We start from the raw sequence: 24301 nt of genomic DNA on the forward strand, positions 1-24301 counted from the left end.
TCTCAGAAAACACACAATACAGAGATGTTGCCTGCTGAACTGCTGATTGCTGACGATGCATTCACTGAGCCTTGTAATTCTCATTTCCAGTATTCAGTCAGTTACTGTATCAATATGAAAATTCAAGAGAAAATCAGGAGAAATTTAGAGGGGGTTCAGCTGAAGTTCAGCGGGAGAGAGGGTTAAAATCCGGGACACTCCTGCAGAAAACAGGGTGTTGAAAGCTATGGTCTATAGTGGGCAATATATCCAGAGTGCTACCCCAGGGTTGGTAAGTACAGAAAACTGTGATGTGTTTAAGTCACTTTATTTTTAAGTGAAGGACTGAAGCTTATCTAAGAAAACAGGATTGTAAGAGAGATAGCCCAGAAACAAGTGGGAAACAATAATACACACAGAATGACAAAGATTAAAGGAATACTTACTAAATTTGAAAGCATTCCTCTCTCATAACTTGGAAACAGTCTGCAGTCACCTGGTCCATTATGGATATTTTGGTCAACTCAAGAGGGCATTGACACTTGAGAGCGGTTTGGCAGTTTGGCCTTCCGGGCACTGAGCTGACAACTGTCAGCATACAGCAGAGGCTAATGCTTTTTTCCTAATGATTTTAAACCAGTTTTTGGAAATATAGAGATTTTCAAACCTTTTTTTATTGGCTGGGTTGCTCATTTTTCAGTTGTGTGAACACAGTTTTCCCCTCCACTTCACAAAAGCTGTATCAATGTGATCTTGGGTAATATTCTTTGTGTCCCTATCTCTAGTGATGCATGGAGAGAGCCTGGTGGACATCCTCTGACAGTGCTGGTTACAACCAGGTCTGTCAAATCCCCAGAGCCCGGAATAAGGCCCCGTTTGCACGGAGACTCCCGCAACGATTCTTCCTTTGCGTTTTCAAAAGCCACCCGCGTTTACATGAGGATGGCGTGAAAACGATCCGCGTTCATACGACTCCAGGAGGAGAAGTCTCTTCTTCTGTTCTTTCTTTTTCTGCCATTTTGTTGTGTGAGACGGTCGGCAATCCAACCATAACGCGCATTACCGCCACCTACTGGCTCAACTGGAAATGTGGCTGAGCGCGGAGCCTTCGCCTGAAACTGCGAGTGCGCATGCGGTGACGTCAGCGTTTCACCCTGAGACGCTCCGCTCTGTGTTTACACGAAGCTGGATGGAGGAGCGGATTCAGATCTTTCCACTCTGGGGAGCGTTTTCAAAAGTTTGCGTTTTCACTGAAAACGCAACGTGGTCTCGTCTAAACGGAAGGCCAAAACGCAACGAAATGTTTGCGTAATCGACCGTTTTCGGCGTCATGTAAACGGGGCCTAAGTTGTGGAGGCTGTGGAGGCTGTGGATGTGGTGGAGGCTGAGTTACAGTTGGGCAGGTCTGTACTTTTTGCCCCACACCTCCTGTGCATAGCGTTGAGTTTTCTGTACCGGCAGAGCAGCTTGAAGGTCATTGCTGACAACTGTCATTTCTGCTGATACAACCTGTCCTCTGGCCAAGCAGCCACGGGTGGCCCCTGAACCTCCACATTCTGGGTAAGGGCCACGACAGCTGCCATCTCCTGCTTCCTCACTGTCTTGGCTGCAGACAAAGAACAGGAGAGAATATTTTACTCATGTATGACACCTAACACCCCCATGAATGTATCAATATCCACCAGATTCCTTCCCTCAGGTGACCCACTTTCTAGAAACTCAAACAGATGGTCACGCCTGTGGCAACAGTGCTTAGTTACTGCTCAGGCTGGTTACTAAACAGCTTTGTGATGTTGTGCAAGTGGATCCTCAGTTTGAGGAGTCTTCATAAGATCCACAACTTATATCTGTGTATGTGAAAAATAGATGAAGGTGAAGAGCAGATTTATTTTCGGACCTGTTCTTTGTGTCTTGTGTCAGACACTCACTTCCCCATTCTGCTGTAAACCTGTTTAAGGTTTTGTGTAAAACCACATTAAAGAGATTCTGAAACCTCAACATTTTGAAAGAAGCCAGCTGAGACTGATCGATGCCCCATTTTTCTACCTTCCTTTCAGATGAACTGACCCACTTTGAACATGGAAGGCAATCTGGTGTGTGTTCCCCTTTGGCAAAGACTGTCAAGGACACTTGGGGAAACATCGCTGCCATTATTCCGCTAAATAAAAACCTTTATGTTACTCTTTCACAAGCACTCAAGGACACAAATTCATTAAAGAAAAATTTCCATACTGGCCGCTGACATGGTGCCAAACGATTTTTTTTTTTTCACTTAAGTTCGGGCTGTGATTATAATGCATTCAGGGTCACCTCAGGAATTGGACATTTCTTCCTCACGCATCTAGATCAATTGAGAAGTGCATGTCTCGTTTTGGTTATGAGCATCAGTATCAGTCATTACTCCGTTCATAACGACTGTTTTACTGTTGTAATTAAAGGAATAAACATCAGTTTATACTAAAATTTAATGCTGACGTGAGTTTTTTTTTTTTTTTTTAATGTAACCAATTGAATTTTCATAAATTTTGCATATTTATTAAATCTATCACATTACAAATTTATTTTTTTTCCTTAAAATTGCAAATCTATTGAAAGTAAGAAAAAAACTTAAAATTTACATTTACAATTTTATTAACACAAAAGCTTATATAATTGTTTAACAGATTATAAACTTTTTTTGTCTTAATGTGAAGATAAAGTAGATTTTGTGGCTCCAAGTGACTTTCATCCACGTGAGCTGAGGCAAACGGCTTTTGAAAGTAAAGGTTGCAGACCCCTGATCTAAGTGAACAAATATCACATGAATAGATTCTGTATTTATGCTGACAGGCTTTCTGCTGTTTGGAGCTGGCAGTTTCCTGATTTATCGCAAACTTCACAAGACACAGGCAGCACTTTTGGCGATCGACAAGCTGCCCATCCCTGAGGGATTGTGCAGGGCTATAAACACTCAGACTCAAGTGATATGTAAATTTAATCACAGGCAGGATGTGATTCCTGGACTTCTTCGTAAGATAGATTACGACTTGGAGAAGTTGTCGGCTTGGCTCAGCTGCAGGTACATTTGTGCAAGTTTTTGAGTTTTTGTTTGTTGTCATCATGTGCTTGTATGCTGAGGTGTTTTTTTGTAGATCTCAAACTACGCCCCCTGTTGAGAATAGTCTGGAATTGCCCCCCCCTTCTCCCAATGTTGTTATTTCATATCTATTGCAAAGGGGCACTGGGTTAATCCCATTTCTGTGTTTCCCCATGTTTGTTTTCTTATTTGTCTTGAAAGGGATGTAACTGAAATGAAATTTCCCCTTGGGGATCAATAAAGTATTCTGATTCTGATGAATAGATTCTGACTGTAGGCGTGTCCTGCATGTAAAGAATATTCTGAGAAGTTGGGTGAACGTATTAAGGACTCCACTTAGATTTTTTCTTTGGTGATTCAGACCCCACTCAGACTTGAAAACTGAGGACTCGAGATCTGGACTCGAGCTCCGGACTCGACCAACGCTGGAGACACTTGTGTCGTGACCCAAAGCGATCTGATTGAACATAAATATAGAGCTGAGTAAATGACTGCTTACAGCAGTGCCTCTGCTTTTTTTCTTTTTTTTTGAAAAGGACCAGGTGGCTGTGCTGCTTACTCCACTGGTACTTCACAGCCTCATGGGACACAAAGCCTCACAGCAAGTGTTCCAGGCAACCAACCAGATCATTAAGCACTATTCGTTTTGGATTTTTTGAAAAGCAGAGCAGGAGAAATAACGCTTAAACTGATAACACACTCAGAAACTTAGGCCAAACAGCACGAAACATGTTGGATGAAGGAAAGAAATAAGTGGTGTTTAAGAATTACCATGACTGAAAGAAAACAGGGAAAAGGGCACATTAACTGAAAAATCATGCCAATCCTTTAGACAGTGCTCCAGACGCTGTCTACAGTGATAATCAAACTGTGCTTATTTCTCTAAATTGTTGTAATAAATGATGAGAGAAATGAACATGAGAAGCACAGCCTCATCATTTTGTGCTGCTCTTGCTCTCTCTCTCTCAAAAAAAAGGACCTGTGGAATATGAACTGATTCAGAGGAGAACGTCAGATGACAGAGCGGCTTATGACAGTGTGTATATTTGTTTGCCAATGTACGACATGATTTTCTGGTGGAAGCACCGACATTCTTTTTAACGGCCAAAGCTGCTGGTAACACTGATTCTGGCGTCATCACATTATCACATGTGTTGCGATGCCAGTGCACCAGATGGCATTTGTCACAAATCCCCCACCCCCACACATGCATCCCCTCCTCGCATGATATGACACAATGACTGGGTCAGAGGCAGACCACGCGCCTGTAAATGTTAATACCCTCTCTGTATTCTTAACCTTGTGTATGCATCATGATATATTATATCTGTTATCAGCAAAGATTGATGTGTATTCTGAATGGGCCAAAGAGGATTGTGGGTATGTAGCTTATTGCTTTCCCTTGCATCATCCTTTTATTACACTGGTCAGTTTTTATAGATCTTTAATATGTCTGCACAGTATCTCAGAGGATGGATCCATGCCAGTTTTTATATTTATGATCCCTCTGGACCAGACAGGGCAGCTCAGTTACTTTCTGCTAATACTCATAAACTATCTCCAAGTACCTGCAAATGTGCATATCTTTACTCCTTTCTGCTTGAGAAAGGCAGTGAGTACAATAAGTACATGAATAGAAATGGTAACCCTCAAAAACACAGAAGAACAATTACAACCCCTGAATACTGAGGATCCACTTTAACCACAGACAGCCCTGTGAGGTTCAGATAAATTGGATGATCAGTGAAATTGTCTTGAGATCTTAACTTTTTCTGTCAAAGTAGACACTGAGCTGATAGTGAGAGGAGGCTAAAGCTGTTAATGGCAGTTGGTTCTTGTTGCTGTCAGGACCACTGTCCCTTTGCTGCATCTGACCTTTTCCTGGGCAGGGATCTGACCAGTGTTCATTTCTGATTAACACTGATTTAGGCTCAGGGCCTTGCACACTTTTGCATCTCAAATTGGCACAAGTTAGAAAAGAAATTTGATCTTGGGTTATGCCAATCATGTTTACACACTGATGCTGAAACCTTTGTCAGTATTTTATTTTTTATTTTTTGGAAAAAACATCCTAACAGTGTCAGAAAAATATCACTTCAGGATGTCATCAAAGCCTCAGAGGCAGGTTTCCAGAGCGTCAGGCACATTTTAATGCAATAAACAATCACAGTAATCACTATTTAATGTAACTGTCTGAACCAGCATATACATTTATATCTATATTAACTGTCCCGTCACATCTGATGTCAGATTAAAGCCGTTTGTCATAATGGAAAGTTAACCTGACGGCAGCCGGAAGTTTGATGCACATCTTACAATTAAACAATAAACAGCCTTAACATCTGATACTGAGTATATATCTGGCTTCTCTCATTTCATTTAATTCAAAGAAAAGAGGGAGAGAAAAGACGAAGAAAAAAGAGACAAAATAAATGTGTGTCTCTCAGGATTTACCCGTGTTTTCCCATATTTCTCTGTTCTAGTCTTTATTTTAATGTGATCTAAAAAGATGGAGTACATTATTGTAAGGAGGATGAGGTGGAGACACTGGGAGAGTATACAGTGTATCACCAAAGGATCTGCTATTTGGCGCTGACAAACCAGGAGTGCAGGTGGATCAAAAGTATTCTGAATGGATAAGCCAGCTGTGTAACTGTCTCTTCATTTTGTACTCCTATTAATGACAAAGGAACAGATTAAATCTGTCCTGGGAGCTGGCCCACACGGTGACGTGCTTCGTGTCCTCTGATGTGCCCTGCTGTCCATTTACCTGCTGCAGCGACAGCGGCTCCGACCGTCTCCGCTACCAGCACTGTTTCCGTGGTGCTGGATATCAGTCAGACCAATGAGACGCTGCGCCTCCGCCGCATAGCTTTTAAAGGCGAGGAGAGGCGCTCATTTGATTGGTGAAGACAGCACTCAACCCACACACGGCTTTTCTCCTCCCTCTCTGCCATTTGCGCGGAGGGGGGCGTGGACGCGCTGCTCTGCGCTCCTCTGCGCCTTGACTGGGCCTCTCTTGGCACTGCAGGAAACTTGCAAAGTGCGCCGGTCATGCCCTGTGGGCACGGCGAAGGCCGGCGCAGGGCAGGTGCGCCTTTGCCTGCGCCTGGTCTACGAAATTAGAGCCCAGAGTCTGCAGGATTTCCCTAAAAAATAAAATGTCATCTTTTAGGGGAATAATTCTGCTCAATCATCACCTACGGTCCTCTATACATGTGTGTCAGTGTCTGTGTCTGCCTCAACCCTCTCATCTGCCTGTATGTTGATGTTTCAATTGTTTTGGGACATTCCTGGGCGGAAAGTGAGTGTGGTTACCTCAGCTAATCACAGAGCGCCTAGAGCAATTGACTTGGGTGTTGATAACCGTGAGTGGAAGAAGCTATCCAGAGTGGCTACAAAAGTGTATGTAGCATGGTGGAAGAAAAACAAGCAAAGTGAAACACACCAAACAGAAAAATTATTTTACCAAACAAGGGTGAAACTTTACAGTTGAAATTCCCTTGTAAATTTACAGTAATTCTGTTACAGTGCAGGAAAGTATGGAATTCTGAAGATAAAATACTGGGGTTTTAATAAGTTTAACATTACAATGGGGGGGGGGGGGGGGGGGGGGGGGGGATTGCAAAAACAGGTTCATTATTCAATCGTTTTCTGAACTGCTTATCCTATACAGGGTCGTGGGTGGCTGGAACCTTTCCCAGCTGTCATAAATTATCCATTCATTCCAAGTCAAACTCAAACTTTGCCAGCAACGGACTTGTACCAAATTCATGCATTTCCTAGACTTATGTCACCAAAGTCTGAGCAGCTCCTGTCCATCTGGGACTCTGTACTGGTGGGCACACAAGTCTCAGGAACAGCTTGTAGATCAGAAGCTGAAGTCTCAGACACTGCTGCACACAAACACACAAGGCTTTTTCTAAATTTAAGCCATTTTTACTGTGGACTGCTAAATGCCTGCCAGTTTTGATGAGCTGCCAACCCACAGTATACAACAACACAGAGGAAGTCACCAGAAGGAAAAATGAACAAGCTATAACTCGGCTCGATGATGGCCCTGACAGATTTTTTAACATAGAACTGAATGTGCTTTTTTAAAAAATAAATTAGATATAAGTGATGGAGAACCAAGAATAGTGTGTGATTGCATTTTCGCTCAGAAAATAAAGTCCCAACTTTTACTTTTGGAAGTTTAACAGAAATAGAAATCATACAACAAGTTTCCATGCAATCTCCAATCCAAGAGAAATACAGGTCAGAAATATCACCTTCTCTTAGACCAGAAACTTGGAGAGCACCCTTCCAGACAATAGGGAAAAAAACAGCAGAGCAGAAGCAAAAGACTGAATAGCTAATCAAAGAGCCAGGAGGAAAAGTGCTGAGTGCAGAGATGACGAGTTTAGATCTGAAAGACTATTCAAGAACAGATGCCTCTTTGTCCCCCAGCTGTGAGAACAAGGTGACCCTCGGTGCACTGTGTGTTCTGTTTGCTCCTCATGGGCATAAATAAATAGGGAAAACCGACAGTATGAGAGTTTCTGTCCTCACTCCTTGTGTTTCAAAGGTAGTGTAATAGTGGAGGTGTCTGCAACAAAGAGTGATCAGATCCATCAAAGCACAGCTTAAATGATAAAATGAAAGCAACAAAGAGTGTATAGACACAAAAAAGGTAAAAGAAGCAGCATTTAAATATGTTATATGCTGCAGTAGACCATGTAAACCCGTTCACCCTGTTTTCTCTTTAAAATGGTTTCTGGTTAAACATAAATCATGACAACTAAAGATGTGTGTGTGCGTTTGTGTATTTAAATGTATGACTGTTTATTAATGTATTTCATTTTTACGTTTAAGTGTTACATCATTTTGCCATATTACCAGAGCTTGGCCATAGTGACTGGTGGTTTCCCAGAGTTACTAGCCACTCAGTTTTTTAACTTGCCACAATTTTATTGTTGGGTAATTTTGTTTAATATGATTAAAGCTTACTATGACAGGCTAAAGTTTACCTGAACTATATTTACAATCCTTTTTTTAAATGTAAATGATCCTGGTTCACACTCAAATCAGGACTAAATAAACGTTTAACTCCACAGGTATTCAGCTCTGATCAGGTAGTGTAAGGTTGTTCTCATTTTATATGAAATTATGCAGTCTATTAAAAACAAAGTACTAAAAGGAGTAATTTATTACTGCATTAAATAAAAGTGGTGAGGGGGTAAAAAGGATTAATTGAAAAGATAAAAACTAAACTGAAAAAAACAAAAACAAACAAACAAAAAAAAAAAAACTAGCAAGAGACACAAGCTGTTTCCACTACATCTAGATTTGTGCAAAACCTAAATATCACAATAAAAAAAAAAATACAGAAGCACCTAAATTACATTTTTACAGCTCTGCTATTAGTTTTGTTTTCAGTGCAGATGTTTGTGTTTCTGACTGTCAGCAGTGGTGATTCTAGGATTTATTTGCATGGTGGGGCAATGCCATTTATTTGCATGGTGGGGCAATGCCCTCTTGTAGGGGGCCCCAAGTACTGTGTTACTCATAACACCTAACTTATCACCTCAACACACCTTTAAACTCGTTGCCTAAAGCAACTTTTTGTGACATGTTCTTTACATGTACTCACTCTATAACTTAATGTAGACCCAACCTTATGGAATAGATCTAACCAAAAAAACACGATCTGGAAAAAGTAGCTGGCAGCTGAGTTGTATTTGTGAGTTATATGAGTTGTATTTTGGCCCTTTTCCTTACACCTGCTTCACAACATCATCCACACACTTTTTTGAGGAACTTCACTAGCAACTAATTTTCTTCCAAGAATTTCTGTCAAGTGCCTCCATTCCACAGTTTCCTAGTGTAAGTAAAGAAGGGAAAACCCACCAAGGCTAATTTTCGTGTCACATAAATATTACTGCAGGAACCCCTTGGTGGTAATTTACTATTTAGTTAGCATGTTTCATTAGCTTAGCTACCAACCTTTTGTCAGCAAAATGTTAAATGATGAGCCAAGATAATAGTTAAAACTAGGTGTTAGGATGAACATATTTTAAAAAACACGTTTGTGTTAAACTTACTGCAGGTTCGCCTCATTGGAAGGATGTGTGTACACAGGACCTGTGTACATACAATGGGTATACAGGGTTACAGTGACCAACCAGAGGTTGAATAGCAGTAAATCACAGGATTTACCAGTAGATAACAGAACAGTCAAAATAAAGTGAAAACAGCATAGGTGGAAATGATAATGATAATTAAAAGTCTAATGTGAGGTGAAAGGCACCCGAGTGTCACGTCAGACCACATTGAGCTGCTTACATCAGCATGGTCTGTGTGCAAAATGACCTGACAACACCTCCAGGCACAGGTGTCATCCTTCAGGCAGTCTTTGCTTTGGACGAGGAACAAGTGAGCCTCAGAGCTGTTAGAGACGTCAAGCTCTGCATCAGTTACTGTTGTCACCAGACAACAAGCCTTTGGAGGTGGTGCTGGGGCAGGTGTGTCTAATCAACACAGAACAGTTACTCGAGCCAGCCGGTGCACAAAGACAGTGTAAATACTTTGAATGGTGCTCCAGTGTCCCTAGCTCCCAATCCAAAAGCAGACAGAATTCACTGGCAGTACTGAGGACTAAGAACTGGAATTAGAGTGTCCTCATAGGATTTATTTTTGCCTCAGAATTGCTGGCTTGGTGCTGCGATAGCTATTACAAGCTTGTGCACTGATAGAGACAACAAAAACAACAAGCAAATCAACTGAAAGTCAGCATGTGGGTTTTTGTTTTCTGATGATCTGGACAGCCTTTTCTGTCATTTTGGTAATTATCTTATTTTTTAATTACCGTTTGACATTACCCATAAAGCAACACAAGCTTCATTATAATTGTCTTTGAGTTATTTATTAATGAGTTTAAAGATGTCCACTTTCTCATCTCAATCTGGCAGGTTCAGTAATAAGGAAAAAAAAAAACAGATAATAACATCATTAGTCCAAGATGTGCTTGGACAAATGAAGCTATATTTGTCTCATTCCAATGAAGATATATACAGACATAGTGAGAAAAAGCTTTCCTATTTTTTAAGGTACAAACAGAACAGACTTGCAAGATGTACAACAGTGGTCATCTCTCAAAAGAGTTAAACTTTTTCATAGTTAAAAATAATGTCTCCTGTTAAAAGGATAGTTCAGTTTTTTTGAAGTGGGGTTGTATGAGGATGAGGCCTCTGTATTCCTTTTCAGTTGCCATCTGTAGCAGCTCCTCTTCTGTGTGCTCCGGTTCATACAGGTATCCTTTTGGTTCCAAAGTGAATGAAACTTCATCGTCGCTGTCATAGTCACTCATTTTGAATTTCCTACGCTGCCTCACAGTCCTTAGAGTACAAACAAAAGAATTACGATACTTGATCAAACTTACATGAGGCTACAACCGGCGCCCGAAGCATAGCTTGTTTACATTCCCTACAGCTGAAAGGAGGAGGGGGGAGGAGTGTCAGAAACTATTGACAAGTGGAGAAATAACACAGCAGAATGAATAAGGGAAAAAGATGAGAAAAATAAAAAGGGACAAATTAATCACAATAAATGATAATTATAATAGATAGAATCAACAATTCAGTAGTTCATTGTTTTTTTCCTTCAATATGTACACTGTAAAAATTTTCACCGTCAACTAATAGTAGAATACTGGCAGCAGAAGTAGCCAGTAATTTCCTGTTATTTACAGTGCATGTGATTTATTTTTACAGTGTAATACTCTATAATGGATTACTGTACATGAATGGAAAATAATGGTAACCAACAAACTTCTGCCAGTATTTTACTGTTATTTTACAGAGAAGGAAATTTTGCCCTGATGGGATTTTGTAACTGAGGTAACACAGTGGATATGAGTCCCTGCTGTACATTGAGATGTTGCATTGAGAGCACAGGCTGTCCATGCCATGTGCCAGCTGCCTGGCTCCAGGTAAACCACTGACCCATTAGTAGTATTTTAAAGTCAGCTGAAAAACAAAACAAAACAAAAAAACCCCAATACAAAACTCAGCTTTTCTTTTTCTCCATTTTAAAGATCCTATATTATGCAAAAGTCACTTTATTACATCTTTTAGTGAAATTTGTAGGTCTTTGGCTTTCCTCCCAGCCCACAAAATGTGATATTTAATGACAAAACCTGTTGTTTGGATTTTGAGGATTTGCCGATGTCAGAAGCAAAGTCTGACAAATCAGAAGCAAGTCTGACCTGATTGTTCCACTGGAGCAGATAGCCCCAAATACCGCCCAGGAGAATGCCAAAGTTGAAGAGCCATCGCTGCTCTGTTTTTGGCTGTAAACAGTCACATAATTCCATTCTCAAGCTTCCCATCTCTGAAAAAGACAAGACTCAGTGGCTAGAGTTAATTTATCAAGGAAATGTGCCAGCTACACTCAGTAAAACTGCTTTTCCAACTTTGGACAGTACAACAGAGGGCTAGCCAATAGACTGGTCCTGAATCCAGACGCATTACCAACCATCCTCCAACAAACCTGGGACCCTGGAAATGTGAGTATTTTAAATGCTGTGTGCTGTGGAGCAGATGTAAGAGCTTTTCCTCAGTGTCCCCCCTGTCTCTGTGTTAGCTTCAGGATGCTAACTTTAGCTGCGGTTAGCCTGTTGTTTTAGCCTGTAATGTTACGGTAAATGAGCTTTGCTGTTTTCTAAACATTGTGCACCCGGGGCTCGTGGCGCCGCTCTCAGTTACGTGATGGTCGGTATCAGCTGTGGCTCATTTACATATGAAGGTCACACCCACTAAATCAGAGCGTTCTGAACAGAGGAGCTATGAGAGCCTGGAAACAATGCTGCTGTGCTTGACTTATTGGCTTTTTGGTCCACAACATGTTACTACCATTTCATGAAGACATCAATGATCCATATTAAACAGCAGAAAAGGAGCAGAATATGTGACTTTTGAAATTGGCCAACACACTGTAAAAATCATGGGGTAGATGGTCTCTGCCATGGGAAGCAGCTGTTCTGTGCCACTGAGCACAGACAGCCAGTGCATGCCATGTGGAACACAGACAGCATGAAACATACCATTGGCAGGGTTTCATATCCACTGTGTTCCCTCCTTACTCAAAGATTACAAATGCCATCACGACAAACATTACTTTGCTTTAAAATTACGGTAAAACATTGGCCGCAGGGTTGGCAGTATTTTACAGTGATTTTAAACAACAACATGATTTTTTTTTGTAAATTTACAGTAATTTGTGAGATACTCTCTCTGCCTCTCATATCAGACCAGTATCAGAAAAGTATTTATACTGCTCTGTGATGGAGTTCCACTGCTCCACGCTCTCATCAAACAGACAACTCTCACCACTTTGAGGCTCTTGTTTATTTTTGGCCAATAAGGGCTCCAGACAGCTCTCTGCTTGTCTTTCTCTCTTTTATTACGACCACAACACTTAAAATACAGTTTTCCAGCCAAAGTCTACTGTTCTGCCTGTTTCTTCACAACTTTTCACACACAAGGCATCCTGAGTGCTCACTGTCCACTCACACTGAACAGGAAACAGTCAAAACTCCAAAAGAAATAATACTAACATTTCAATTAAGTGTTGTTAAATGTCAAACTACAGCAGTTTATGTTACACTGACATGGCGGTGACGGTACAACAGTAGAGTCCTGCTAAACTAAATGTTCTAGCCCTCAGAGCACAACACTTTGTTCATCTTTGCTGAGGATGCCACAGAGAGACGCCTACCACTCAGACAGTCTTTGCATCACATGCTCGGAGGAGAGGCTCATAGCATAGCTTTCCAGCATTAATTGAAAGCCTAGCCTGTTTTTCTTTAATCTAAGATAGAAAAAAAGGCTGTACAGCTTATTTTGGCACGACAGAGCAGAGCAAATATGCTTGGCAGAGGGTGGGGGGGATGGGAAGCCATTTTTAGAAACTCAGGTTGAGGACAGCGTTCCATGGGTTTGTGAGGAAAAATCCTGTTGGGTTCCTGGATCAGTCTCTCTGTCCCGCTGTGTTGATGTTTTAGGCTTGGTAAGCAATAAAGGCTTTGCAGTGATCTAGGCTGAACCCAATATTAAAGGTTTTAATGCGGCAACAACAGCATGTACCCCTTTATACAAAACAAACAGTGAATAGTAAAAGGTGCAGTGGCCAAGGCAGTTTAATGTCAGATCTTATGTTTGCTACTGAAAAGGACACCAAAATGTGTGAACATAAACCCACAATATCAAAAGGACAAAAGATATGCACCAACTATCTCTACCTCTTATCTCATTTGGAGTCAGAGAGTTACTAATTTAGAGTCACTTAATCACATTACATTGTTTTTGGACCGTGTGAAGGAAGTTGAAACACCAAGAGACTTACATACAACTACTATAACCTTGATGATTCAAAGAGACTATTTCACACTGAACAGAACCTGCTGCTGTGGTCCAGTCTCCAGCAGCCAGTCTGGTACTGCTCAAGGTTACAAGAAAAGTTTTCCTTATCACTCTAAGCTGTAGGAAACGGATAACTGCTGGCTGTGGTTGGTGAAGATGAGATCAAACTGAGTCTTGCCTGTGAAATGGGACTGGGTCTTCTCTTAATGATGGGTCTTTGTTGGTAATATGACACATACCCCTTTTCTGTTGAAAGAACCAGGTGCTTGTTTGGTGCCAGTGCCTAGTGGGCAAGGATCTGGTTTGATTTCCCATCAGCAAGGAGCCCAGCTGGAGCCCTGTCATTGCTTCACTGTAAAACGACCTTACAGAGGGGTAGCATCCGGTTTACAAAAATGAAGCCCATGTGGAAGTGCTAAAAGTTGCTGTTCATCGAGTATCCACTTGAGGCTGGCTGCAGAAAGACTGTAAGTCATGTACACACCCAGCCATAAAAACAGACCTTTACGGCATGAAAAAGCATATTTACAGCCTGGTTCATAAAACAGCCTGGGTCTGAAACACTGATTCCGCTATCGGCACACACTGAATGGTGAGTGATTTTTTTTCTAACTCTGAGGTTTAGAAGTCATTAGAATTGTCTGTTTGTCCAATCAGAGACACAGCTCAGCTCACATGACTGACGGGCGCTCTGTAGCTATTAGAAAGAAAGCTCAAAGCCGGCGTCATAATCAATACTTCTGCACCCCCAGGTTGACTTCATTTCACGGTATAGAATAGAATGGAACTTTATTGTCATTGTAAAAAGTACAACGAAATTGAAGTCACAGCAGCAATCAAGAAAACAAAAGTAAGAAAGTGTATAGAAAGTGTAAAAAGGTCTACAAGAAAATAGATGAGTGTCGGTGGTGTCGGTGTCTGGTGCTAGCTTGTTAGCCGTGTCTGTGAATAGCATGATGCTACTCTGCCCTCTGGTATTCACTCTGTTACTGGGTTAGCACAGCTAGCTTGTCCATCTTATTGGAGATTGATCTTGTGTTCCCATTAACGATGGATGGAAGGACAGGTCCATGTCATCACTTCTTAGCTCACACCTGAGAACCAGCACATCGTCCGCACCTCCTTCTCCGCACCTTGTTGGAAGACATCAGGCCTTACACCAGTTAGCGTGGACATGCTACAGGCTGCTAACAGCTGAGTTCACATGTAAACAATGCAGCCATGGTTACATGTAGGATCTCCAGACAAACACAGGAGAAAAATACTAAAAATATCGCTGAAGCCACAGTTTGGTGTCCATGACCAACAATGAAAGTAATGATCCACTCCAAATACAAATATGACGAAAAAGAGACTAAAAAATAACAAGAAACAGACAAAGAGGAGAGAGCTGTTGCAAAAGGTAGCCAAAGCTAACAGGGCGGCGCCTAGCAACCTTCCTTCACCAACCTTTTGATACCTTGTATCAGGAACAGACGGGAGACTAAGTCCATGTTTTATACAGTCTATGGTTCTTATGTCCCAGCTACTTAGGGGGCACTGGAGGAGGGGGTCAGCATGATTGGGGATTGTGCTGATAGTGCAGTTTGTGCATGTGTGTACATGATTATTGTTTTTTTTATTATTATTTTCTATATATTTTTGCACATTTGTATATCTTATATCTTAACTTTTCTATATTCTATCTGCTTTTTCTTTGCTTTCTTGTTAAGAGTTAGCACCATCACACCAAGTCAAATTCCTTGTATGTGCAAATGTACTTGGCAATAAAACTTGATTCTGATTCTGATGTATATATAAATATCCCCCAAGTGGATTGATAAAGTATTTCTTCTTCTTCTACTTCTTTAACATTGAGGAACTGGTAAGAATTTTATTTCATTGCTTGTATTATGATAGCATAAAACGGCTTGATGGGAGGAAGATAAAAAGGGGAAAATAATGATTTAAACATTAAGTCATGAGTCATCTGGGTTGATTCTTCTGTACTGTATCTGGATAAAGAAAAATAGATAAATAAATAAAAGTTCAAATAACATCTTCAATTTTCTCACTACACATTCCATTATGCATAACTAACCCCCTCCCTCCTCTTCTTCCTTGTCCTACAACCAGAACATTTACAGCAGCTAACAATTAACTTAATAAGTGGACATCACATTTTTGCCTCTCAGACCCATGATACTTCACTTTTGAAAACTTTGACCTATTGGCCACATTTAGGGATTTAGCCCATGACATCTTTTGGAGATATCACAACATTACACCCATTTCTGTGTGAAATAAACAGCATTGTTCAGTATAATAACACAAATAACTAATAATAAGCTCAAAACACAAATAACCAAACTTCCTGTACAAAGACCAAGTTTAGTTTTATATTCATTAAAGCTACGGTCTACCATCTGAAACCCAGTTTGGCTGATGAGACACATTTGAAAAACGCAGCCTCACTCACCCCTCCTCTCCGTGTTCCAAGATCCCGCCCCCCAGCTCATATGGCCCTTCTTCGCCTCCCAACAACACGCCCCCTCCGACAGAGCAAGAAGCCGCTGGCAGAAAATGTAACAAACAAGACAGTCATCCTCCATGTAACACACAGTGGTAGCTTTTTCAATTGGACCAGTGCGATCAAAACCATGAATTAGCCGGCGAAGCAGGTCTGGCGTTGCCACTGCCAGCTGATCAGAGCAGAGCCGACTGTGGGCGAGGCTTTACCTTTCTCAGTGTGTCTTCATCAGCTCAGTTTACAATGCTAAAGATGTGTGGCTAACTTATGCTACAATCTATTGACAGAGCCGACCCGTTCAAACCAGCAGCATTCAGTCATTAGCCAGTATAGGCACAGACTAACCAGAGTTATTCAGCTGACATCTCCCACTGTGGTAAACAAAGTCATTACCTGTTGCGGCAAACAGCTGTTTGCCAGCTGATACGTGAAGCGCAGCCTCGGTTTCCCCGTGACGCGCACAACACACAGCCAAACTCCGTCTAAGATTTCAGTGGTTTTTAAGGAAGAACTCACCAGAGCAGGTAGGCACCTGTATCCACCCTGGAGCGGTCCCAGTGGGTTTATTAAGTAGTTCGGCATGAGTTCGGCTACAGTGGTGGTTCGTGTGCACGTTAATTGCTCAGCTGTGTCAAATCAAGCAGGAGGAAAGGAGACGGTAAATGTGAGCAGGTCAGATCAGTTCGGGTTTCTCATCAAGCTATCTACTGAGCTGTGTGTGTACCAAAATCCAAGAGCTGAACGGACAGCCAGTAAGATCACACTTATTTCTTTTGTGGATACAGCAAGGCACTTGTTGTGGTGGTGAGGCACTGTGGTGTGGGGGAGAAATGTTTGTGATTGTGTTGGATCCATGGCCGGTAGTGAGGAAATTAGAGAAAGTGATCATTTTTCCGCCTAAAAGGTCAAACTGAGTGTTTCACTGTTCAACAGAAACTCAGCTGTGTCAGCTCAGTCGGTCATCTCTGGCTCCATGACGCTTTGGTAGCTGAGCAGCTAGCTGACGTGAGAGGGGTAGTGGGGCGAGATGGGACCATGGGCATGACGGTGCAAAGCGAGGGAGATGGATTGGATGGACTCAAATACCCATCCTAATTGCGCATGCCATGCACGGTTCGGATTGGTCAACTAGTATGCAGCTTTGCAGCGGATATACTGAATGGATTTTTTTTCATTCTTTTTGGTCTTTATATTGTGTAGATTGGACCATAGGACTATAACAGCCCTATAACCGGTATTGTTAAGATGTACAAAGTATCCAAATCGTCGACCATAGCTTTAAGTCTTACTTATTCCTAATAGCAAGGAGGACTAAAGAATGCACAGCAGGCAAAAACTTGGATTTCAGGAGGTTAAATAATGGTAATAAAAAAAGCTGCTCATGGCCTTTACAATGTTTTAGCTTCTACCCAGTTTTTTCTTTTGGATGTCACCAACTGACACAGATTTTCAAACCCCACGGAGCCTTTTGCCTCTTTACAGACAGCTACAGATTGCCCACCTGCCAATCAAGTCAGCAATGCCCTTATATGTGCAGAACTAGTAAGTTATATAATTTCAAAAATAATGAGTCACTAGCCTAGTATTTCAGAAATAGAAAGAGACAGAAATAGAGGGAGAGAAAAAAAATATTTCACACAAACATTAGTTACACGTGATGTGGAGATCATTCTGATGCTGCTGCTTTCAAGTCGTTCTGCAGAGACAGATCATCATTATATCCATGGTGTTCCTCCATGTTTCCATGTTTACTGGACCCACATTGATTTTTTTTTTTTACTGAAATAATACACTTCTGAAAAGACTAACCTTGCTGTTTCATCTGACATGTAACTGACGGCTTTGCTTGGTTATTCAATGACACCTAGCTGTATCTGTGCTTATACAGTAGTTTTGTTAGAAACTGCATGTTTGCTAAGATCAGACGACTAGAAGGTGATGTGTTCAGACAAGTGGCCCAGCACAATGGCGCAAGAGCCGCCTCAGTTGCCAGCTGACCCTGCCTCTCAGTCAGGCAGAAAGAAAGGGAAAGGGAAGGGAAGTCATGGGGAAACTGATGGAGAAGTGATACAGTGAGTGACCCAGAGAACAATGCCTTTCATGGGGCCTGTGGGCTGCTGGCAGGTTTAGAAAGAGGAGATAGCAAAGATGTGGAATGACTCATCGAGCAGCGTCTCATACGGGGGGCTGTGAGCGTGGTGATCCATATGTGGGAGGACAGGCCGTGCTTTTACATGAATACCATCGTCTTTTCAAATGACAAGATGTGATCAACCCCTCAGTGGTGATACACGTGTTGCTTTCGTGACATGCTTTTCATGTGACAATGAAAGTTCTGCAAAACAAAACAAGTTTAATGGAGCCTTGAGCTCTAGTGTTACAATACCTGAAATCCTTCTAGGGTAACTTAAAACTTTGTATATTAATGTGTCACACACAAAAAAACTTATTCATGGAGAACAGAGTACATTGTCTTCTTTTTCTTCAGTCATCTTTGAAATTATGTCACTTTTGAGGCATGATAAAAAATGATGGAGGAATCTATCTCATCATCTGTGAAGCATTGTTCAGTTGTTATCACTCACTTGTATGTCATGTGCAAACACACTTAAAAATGTATTATTACTGGTTAACATGACACTATATAATGTGTTGACTGACCCTTTGTTCATACTTGATAAAACATGGATTCACCAATAACAAATGAGTCATTAAGGTCATTATCAGGGATCTGCTGCTTTTACTTCCATAGGGACCATTTTGCCTCAGTTCATCTGGATTAAAGTCATTCAGGAGCCACAAAATCTGCTTTATTTTTACAACAAAGACTATAATGTGTCATGTTTTTTTTAATTGATTAATTTATTTTAAGTACATTTTCCAAAAAAAAAAAAAAAAAGTTTTTGAAATTTCAAAAATTGCAAACTCTCAAAATATTTTAAAATTTCTGAAATAAACCTTTATAATTTTTTTAATTTTAAAAAAATGCAAACATTTTGAACAATTTTGAAATAAAAAATGCGCAAAATTTTCAAATTCTGTAAATTTGCAAATTTCACAAATTTGCGAAAGTTTGAACATTTTCCCCAAAAATAAACTTTTGCAAAAAATTGCAAAAATTTCAAAACTTTTAGAAGAATGCTTAACTATATACTGGTGATATCGTAAAACACATAATTTTTTTGTCTGCCAATGTCTTGCCACATATCAACTATGTGTATTAAGCTGGCACATTGGCAGTTTAATGAATCCATCCACAAATTAAAATCTGTATTTTCTTCCAGATTTGTCTTTTTGTAGATGTAGTTATCTTACCAGGGCTGTGAAACTTGAGGTTATCCACAGGTGTATGAAAAGTTGGTGGGCTGTTGATGTTGTAGGAGGTGAAGTAGAGCGGTGGCAGGCTTTATTGACAGATGGGATGAAGATTTAGTTCAACAAAATGTTAACACATGATTTTATCGAGTGTCTTTACTAAAGCTACAAGGAGCCACTGGAAAGGACTCAAAGAGGTTGCAGACCCTTGGTCATAGGGGTCACTGAACAGCTATTTACAGAGTAAATCGTGATTAATAAAGGAAGCCACAAAGGACTTAGACGCTGTTTGTTCATTGCTTTGTGATCTAATCAAAAGAGAGATCTTTTTATGCTTTACAAAGCATTTAAGTCATGATGCCTAAATGATGAAAACCTCCCAACAAAACCAGATTAGTCATACTCTGTTGGGAAGTTTCCATTAGTCATGCACCAGGATCCGCTCTCAGTCTTTGTCTTGTGTTGATGTTGTATTGAACATGGGAGGATTTGTTGGTGACGTACCGAAAGCAGAATCAAAAGAGCAGATCACCACCTCTTCTTCTCTACTCACATCTTCTAAGCCAACAATGAGCAGATCGAACAAACTCAAGACTTTTAATTTCTAAAGGAAAATCACTAAAGCTGATAAAGTAGCTCCAGGAAAGGAAACTCTTAAAATGAAGAATGAAATGCTGAATAACTATGCAAACAAATAAAGTATAATTAGGGCATGCATTCATAATACATAACATGTTGCCAGTGTTTACTTTTCTAGATGTTACTGCGCCTTTTGAAAAAAAGTATTTAATATTGCATTTGGATTTTGCCTTTCACTCTGAACCATGTTATGTTTGAGGGATTTTTTTTTCTTTAAATTTGATTGCAGAGTAATTGTCAGTTTATACCAAGAGTTTGTGTTCAACGTGGCTTAAAACAGACATTGTTTCCTTTAAGAAAAATAAAAATAAAAATAAGATTAAATTAAATAAATAAAAAACACATTTAATTTAATTTGAGTAAGTGTTGTGTCTGTTTTCTTTTTTCTGCTGAACAGAAACAGAAACAGACTTCTGAGTTTTATGGAGCTGCTGGTCTCGAACCTCATTAATAAATGCTTTTAAAATATAAGAAGACCTCACTTTGGATCAGCTCACAAAACAATGAATAAACAGCTTTTAAGTCCTGTTCACCAACCCTGACCACATGTTAGAATTACATTCTGTAAATTATTAATAACTGGTCCATAATGACCGTAATAGATCATTTGTAATTGGTGAATCCATCACTTATTAAGTATAAACAAAGAGTTAGTTAACACATTATAAAGGGTCATGTATAAGGGGCTGTGAGGAGTTTCTAAGTGATCTTGAAAATGTCTCCCTTCTAGATATATACCTGATCATAATCCATGCTTTAAAATGAGATTATCAGTGTCAATATAGGTTATTTTGAAATGCTACTTCTTAGCTTCCCAATCAGGTCAACCAGGACTGGATTGATTTACAGCATGTCAAACTCTCTATGACAACACCACGCAGGCTGACAAAGTTAAGAAGATTGAAGAGAGATCTGTGTTTTTCTCTGCTGAAAATGATTTCTGTGATTAATTTTGTAGTGATGGTGGACACTGGAGCCTAACTGTCAGACAGAAAAAGGACAGAAGAGCAGAGGAAAGAGCAGAGGAAAGATAAACAGGAGAGTGATAGAGCACAAGCTAAAGGCTGAAAGGGCTAAACTGCTTGTGCTAATGTTCATACCAACCCACAGTCAGCAGTTATTCTGCAGTGGTCTGTTCAAACTTGAGAGTCTATCAATAAAATGAAGAGTGAGGTTACGTTAGCTCTGATTGGTAGATGACTGGCAGGACATAACCAGGATTCACTAATGTTACACATTACAGACATGTCTCAGAGCACCAGGCTGTCAGTAGCGCTACATATAGACAGCTACTAAACTACTGTACAAACCATAGACGGTAAAAAAAAAATGGACGTCCGCTTGCTTGGCTCGAAGTGAGGTCTCCACAAAAACTGCTCCCCCTAGGGACTGGCTGTAGTATAGGTTAAAAAAACCTGCCTTTCCAGCCATTCCTGATGGGCTGTGGTCAAACTTTAAAAAATTAATACTCCTCATAGAAACGTTTCTCACGTCCGATTGTTGTGGTGATATGAAGATATCATTTGGCTGTCTTGTATCCAAGTCCTCTTTTTTCTGAAAAGTTTTGTTTTCATTAGTTATAAGAGGTTAAAAATGAGGCTTTATGTAACGTTTAACGATGATTGACAGCTGCCGTTCATGTGTATTTTTTTCTGGGATTGTAAAATATGTCAGGAGGTAGAGTCAGGAAGTGATTAGACTCTCAAAAGAAAAAAAATATTATTATTATTTTTGTCACCAAGCTCCACTCAGATTCTCCCAGAATCCCTCATCATCTCTACTGTGCAGACTCTGGCTGCAATTGCTGCCAATAATGGTGCCTGTGACGGGGGTATTTTGGCTTCAAAACCGTACAATGATAAATGGCGGAGCCACGCTGTCCCGCTGTCCACTCTATAAACAGTCTACGGTACAAACTGACAGTTTGCTTGTTGTCACGTTGGCCTTGGGATATGTTGTGGCACCAGGCTGCTATTAGCGCTACATATAACCAGCTACTGATGTAGAAACTTACAATGTTTTCTTTTTGTCACATTCCAAACAACAATGCTACATACCTGTACTAATAAATACCTTTCTAAGTGCATAGTATCTGGTAAAAAATTGACCTGAACAAAGAAAATTAGTTCTAAAACAAACACACACATAAAATGTCGACTTACACAGGAATAATCCTGCTCAACTGTCTCCTGTGGGACTCTATACATGTGTGCCAGTGTGTGTCTGTGTCCAGCACGCTCAAACCCCCCTCCTCTGCCTGAATGTTGACATTTCGGTTGTATTGGGTCGTTTCTGGGGATAGAATAAGCATGGTTACATCAGCCAATCACAGCGCGCCCAGTGCGATGAATTAAAGTAAATTAACCAGGGATTTCCTTACCCTCAATGTTATTTACATTAAATCCAAATATTTATTTATTGTTTTATTGTTCTTATCACATAATTGAGGTTATTTAGAAAATGTACTGCATGTTGTTCCATTCTTTTTTTTTTTTTTTTTTAAACCGTGACACAGAATTTAGATTCTTTTTTCAAATGCAAAAATGCATTGGCCTTTTCAACGCTGTCATCTAACACAGTGCTCAGCAGAAAAGATAATGCAGACAAGGGGGAAAAAAAAATCTTATTTTACATAATTACCAGCAATTGGTATTATTTATGTTGTTATGGAGACACTTACTTAAACTATTCTATTCAAGAATAGAAAATTTATGAATTGAGATAATTTCCCTCTCATGACAATGACTGTGGGATTCGCTTCATGTCTGTGCACATCATTACTCCAGACATGGCCACAGAGAGAAGTTCCCTTAATGAGGACGTGAATGTGAGCTGTATGCACAGAGCAGAAAGTCTCCCCACTCGGTTCCACCTCGAAGCTCTGAGCTGTTTACTCCTCGGCCTTTGGGCTGTCAACGGCTCCAGTCCAATGAGAAGTGATACTTGTTGCCCCACATCTGAAGTGTGTGTTAGTGTGTGAGTGTCAGTGTGTGGGTGTGGGGTCCACTTTGGACTGTTTGAATCTGGGATCATAGTAGAAAAAGAGATTAAACATCACAGAACTGAAAAAGCCTTTTTAAAGTATAAGTGTTGGGATTAGGGCAAATGTTTTTTCACTGTTTTCCACTGAGAGGATTAAAAGTTATTCGACCTAAACTGCTATTTTAACAGCTATTATCATTTTCCCTCCTAATAATGACTCTGATGTTACTATTATCACTATTCATTTTTTAACCAGTGGTTTATTATCTATTTAAATAACTGTTTACCTGAATGAAAGTACTTGTGTAATTCTGTCTAGAACTGAACAGATCCCTGATGAAGGATTCAAAACAAAAATGTCCAAATTACTCCTTATAAATGTCACATTTTTTATATGAGGTAGGGAATGAAACATTACAGAGGGGATATAATTCTGTCCTTATTTTAGAAATGGATATAAAGTAACGCTGCTGGATGACAACACTAAAGAAGCACATTTTCAAACCCCTCTATATTTGTATGTTGCAGAGCATTCCCTGAATTTACAAACTGCTCCAAACAGTCCATTCTGAAAGTTGCACCAAAACCTGACAAGACTCGCTAAAGGTGAAGTCATCCCAGAAGACTCACCTTACTGGATCATGACATATAGAGGGACGTGCCTTATCACAGAGCACTTACCATAGCTCTTCCCCAGGCCTACAGAAGGCTGGCCAATCACAGGGGAAGGGGTACGTGGAGCAGGGACCTTTTAAGTTTTTTTTTGGACAGAGCCCAAATTAATCACATCGGCCCTCATTTGTCAAACGTGCGTTCACCTAAAAAATGGGTGTAGGCTCCTTTCCGCGCGCAGATCGGCATCTATCAATCTGAACGTGGGCGTCGGGCACGCTCAAATCCCACGCCAGGTCTGAGTTTGTGTACGCAAGTTTCATGTCAGTGGGGAGCGAGGTGCAGCAAGGAAAGTTTGTCTGTGGAGAAGAATTCCTAGATAATATGAGGGCAATACATTTTCAGGAATAAAAACTGATGTTCTTCGATTCATAGATCCTTGAGGTAGATATGACACCAAGAATGTTTCTCACATTTCACTCTTCTTCCTACAAAATGCTTCGCTAGGGGTGTCAGAAGCTTTTCTGATGTGGGAGGGACACACTGGCATGGGTTCCGGTGGTTAATTAAATGATATTTGCTGCATTCTAACGTACTTTAACAGGTTGTTATTTGGAAGCTGTTGGTATGGGATGACTCTTGGGTCAGGGTGATTAGGTTTGTTGTAGATTATTTCCTGGCTCTCTCCCTCATGTTTCTCAGACTGGCTCTCACCCTCATCTCTTTCAGGATTCCTCTCCTGATTATCCTCAGCAGAAATGGTCTCCCTTTCTCTGCGCTCAAGATCTA

This window comes from Halichoeres trimaculatus, unplaced genomic scaffold (genome assembly GCF_033239565.1).
Source record: "Halichoeres trimaculatus isolate MK-OKI-2021-1 unplaced genomic scaffold, fHalTri1.1 fHalTri1_scaffold_11, whole genome shotgun sequence".
NCBI classification, from domain to species: domain Eukaryota; kingdom Metazoa; phylum Chordata; class Actinopteri; order Labriformes; family Labridae; genus Halichoeres; species Halichoeres trimaculatus.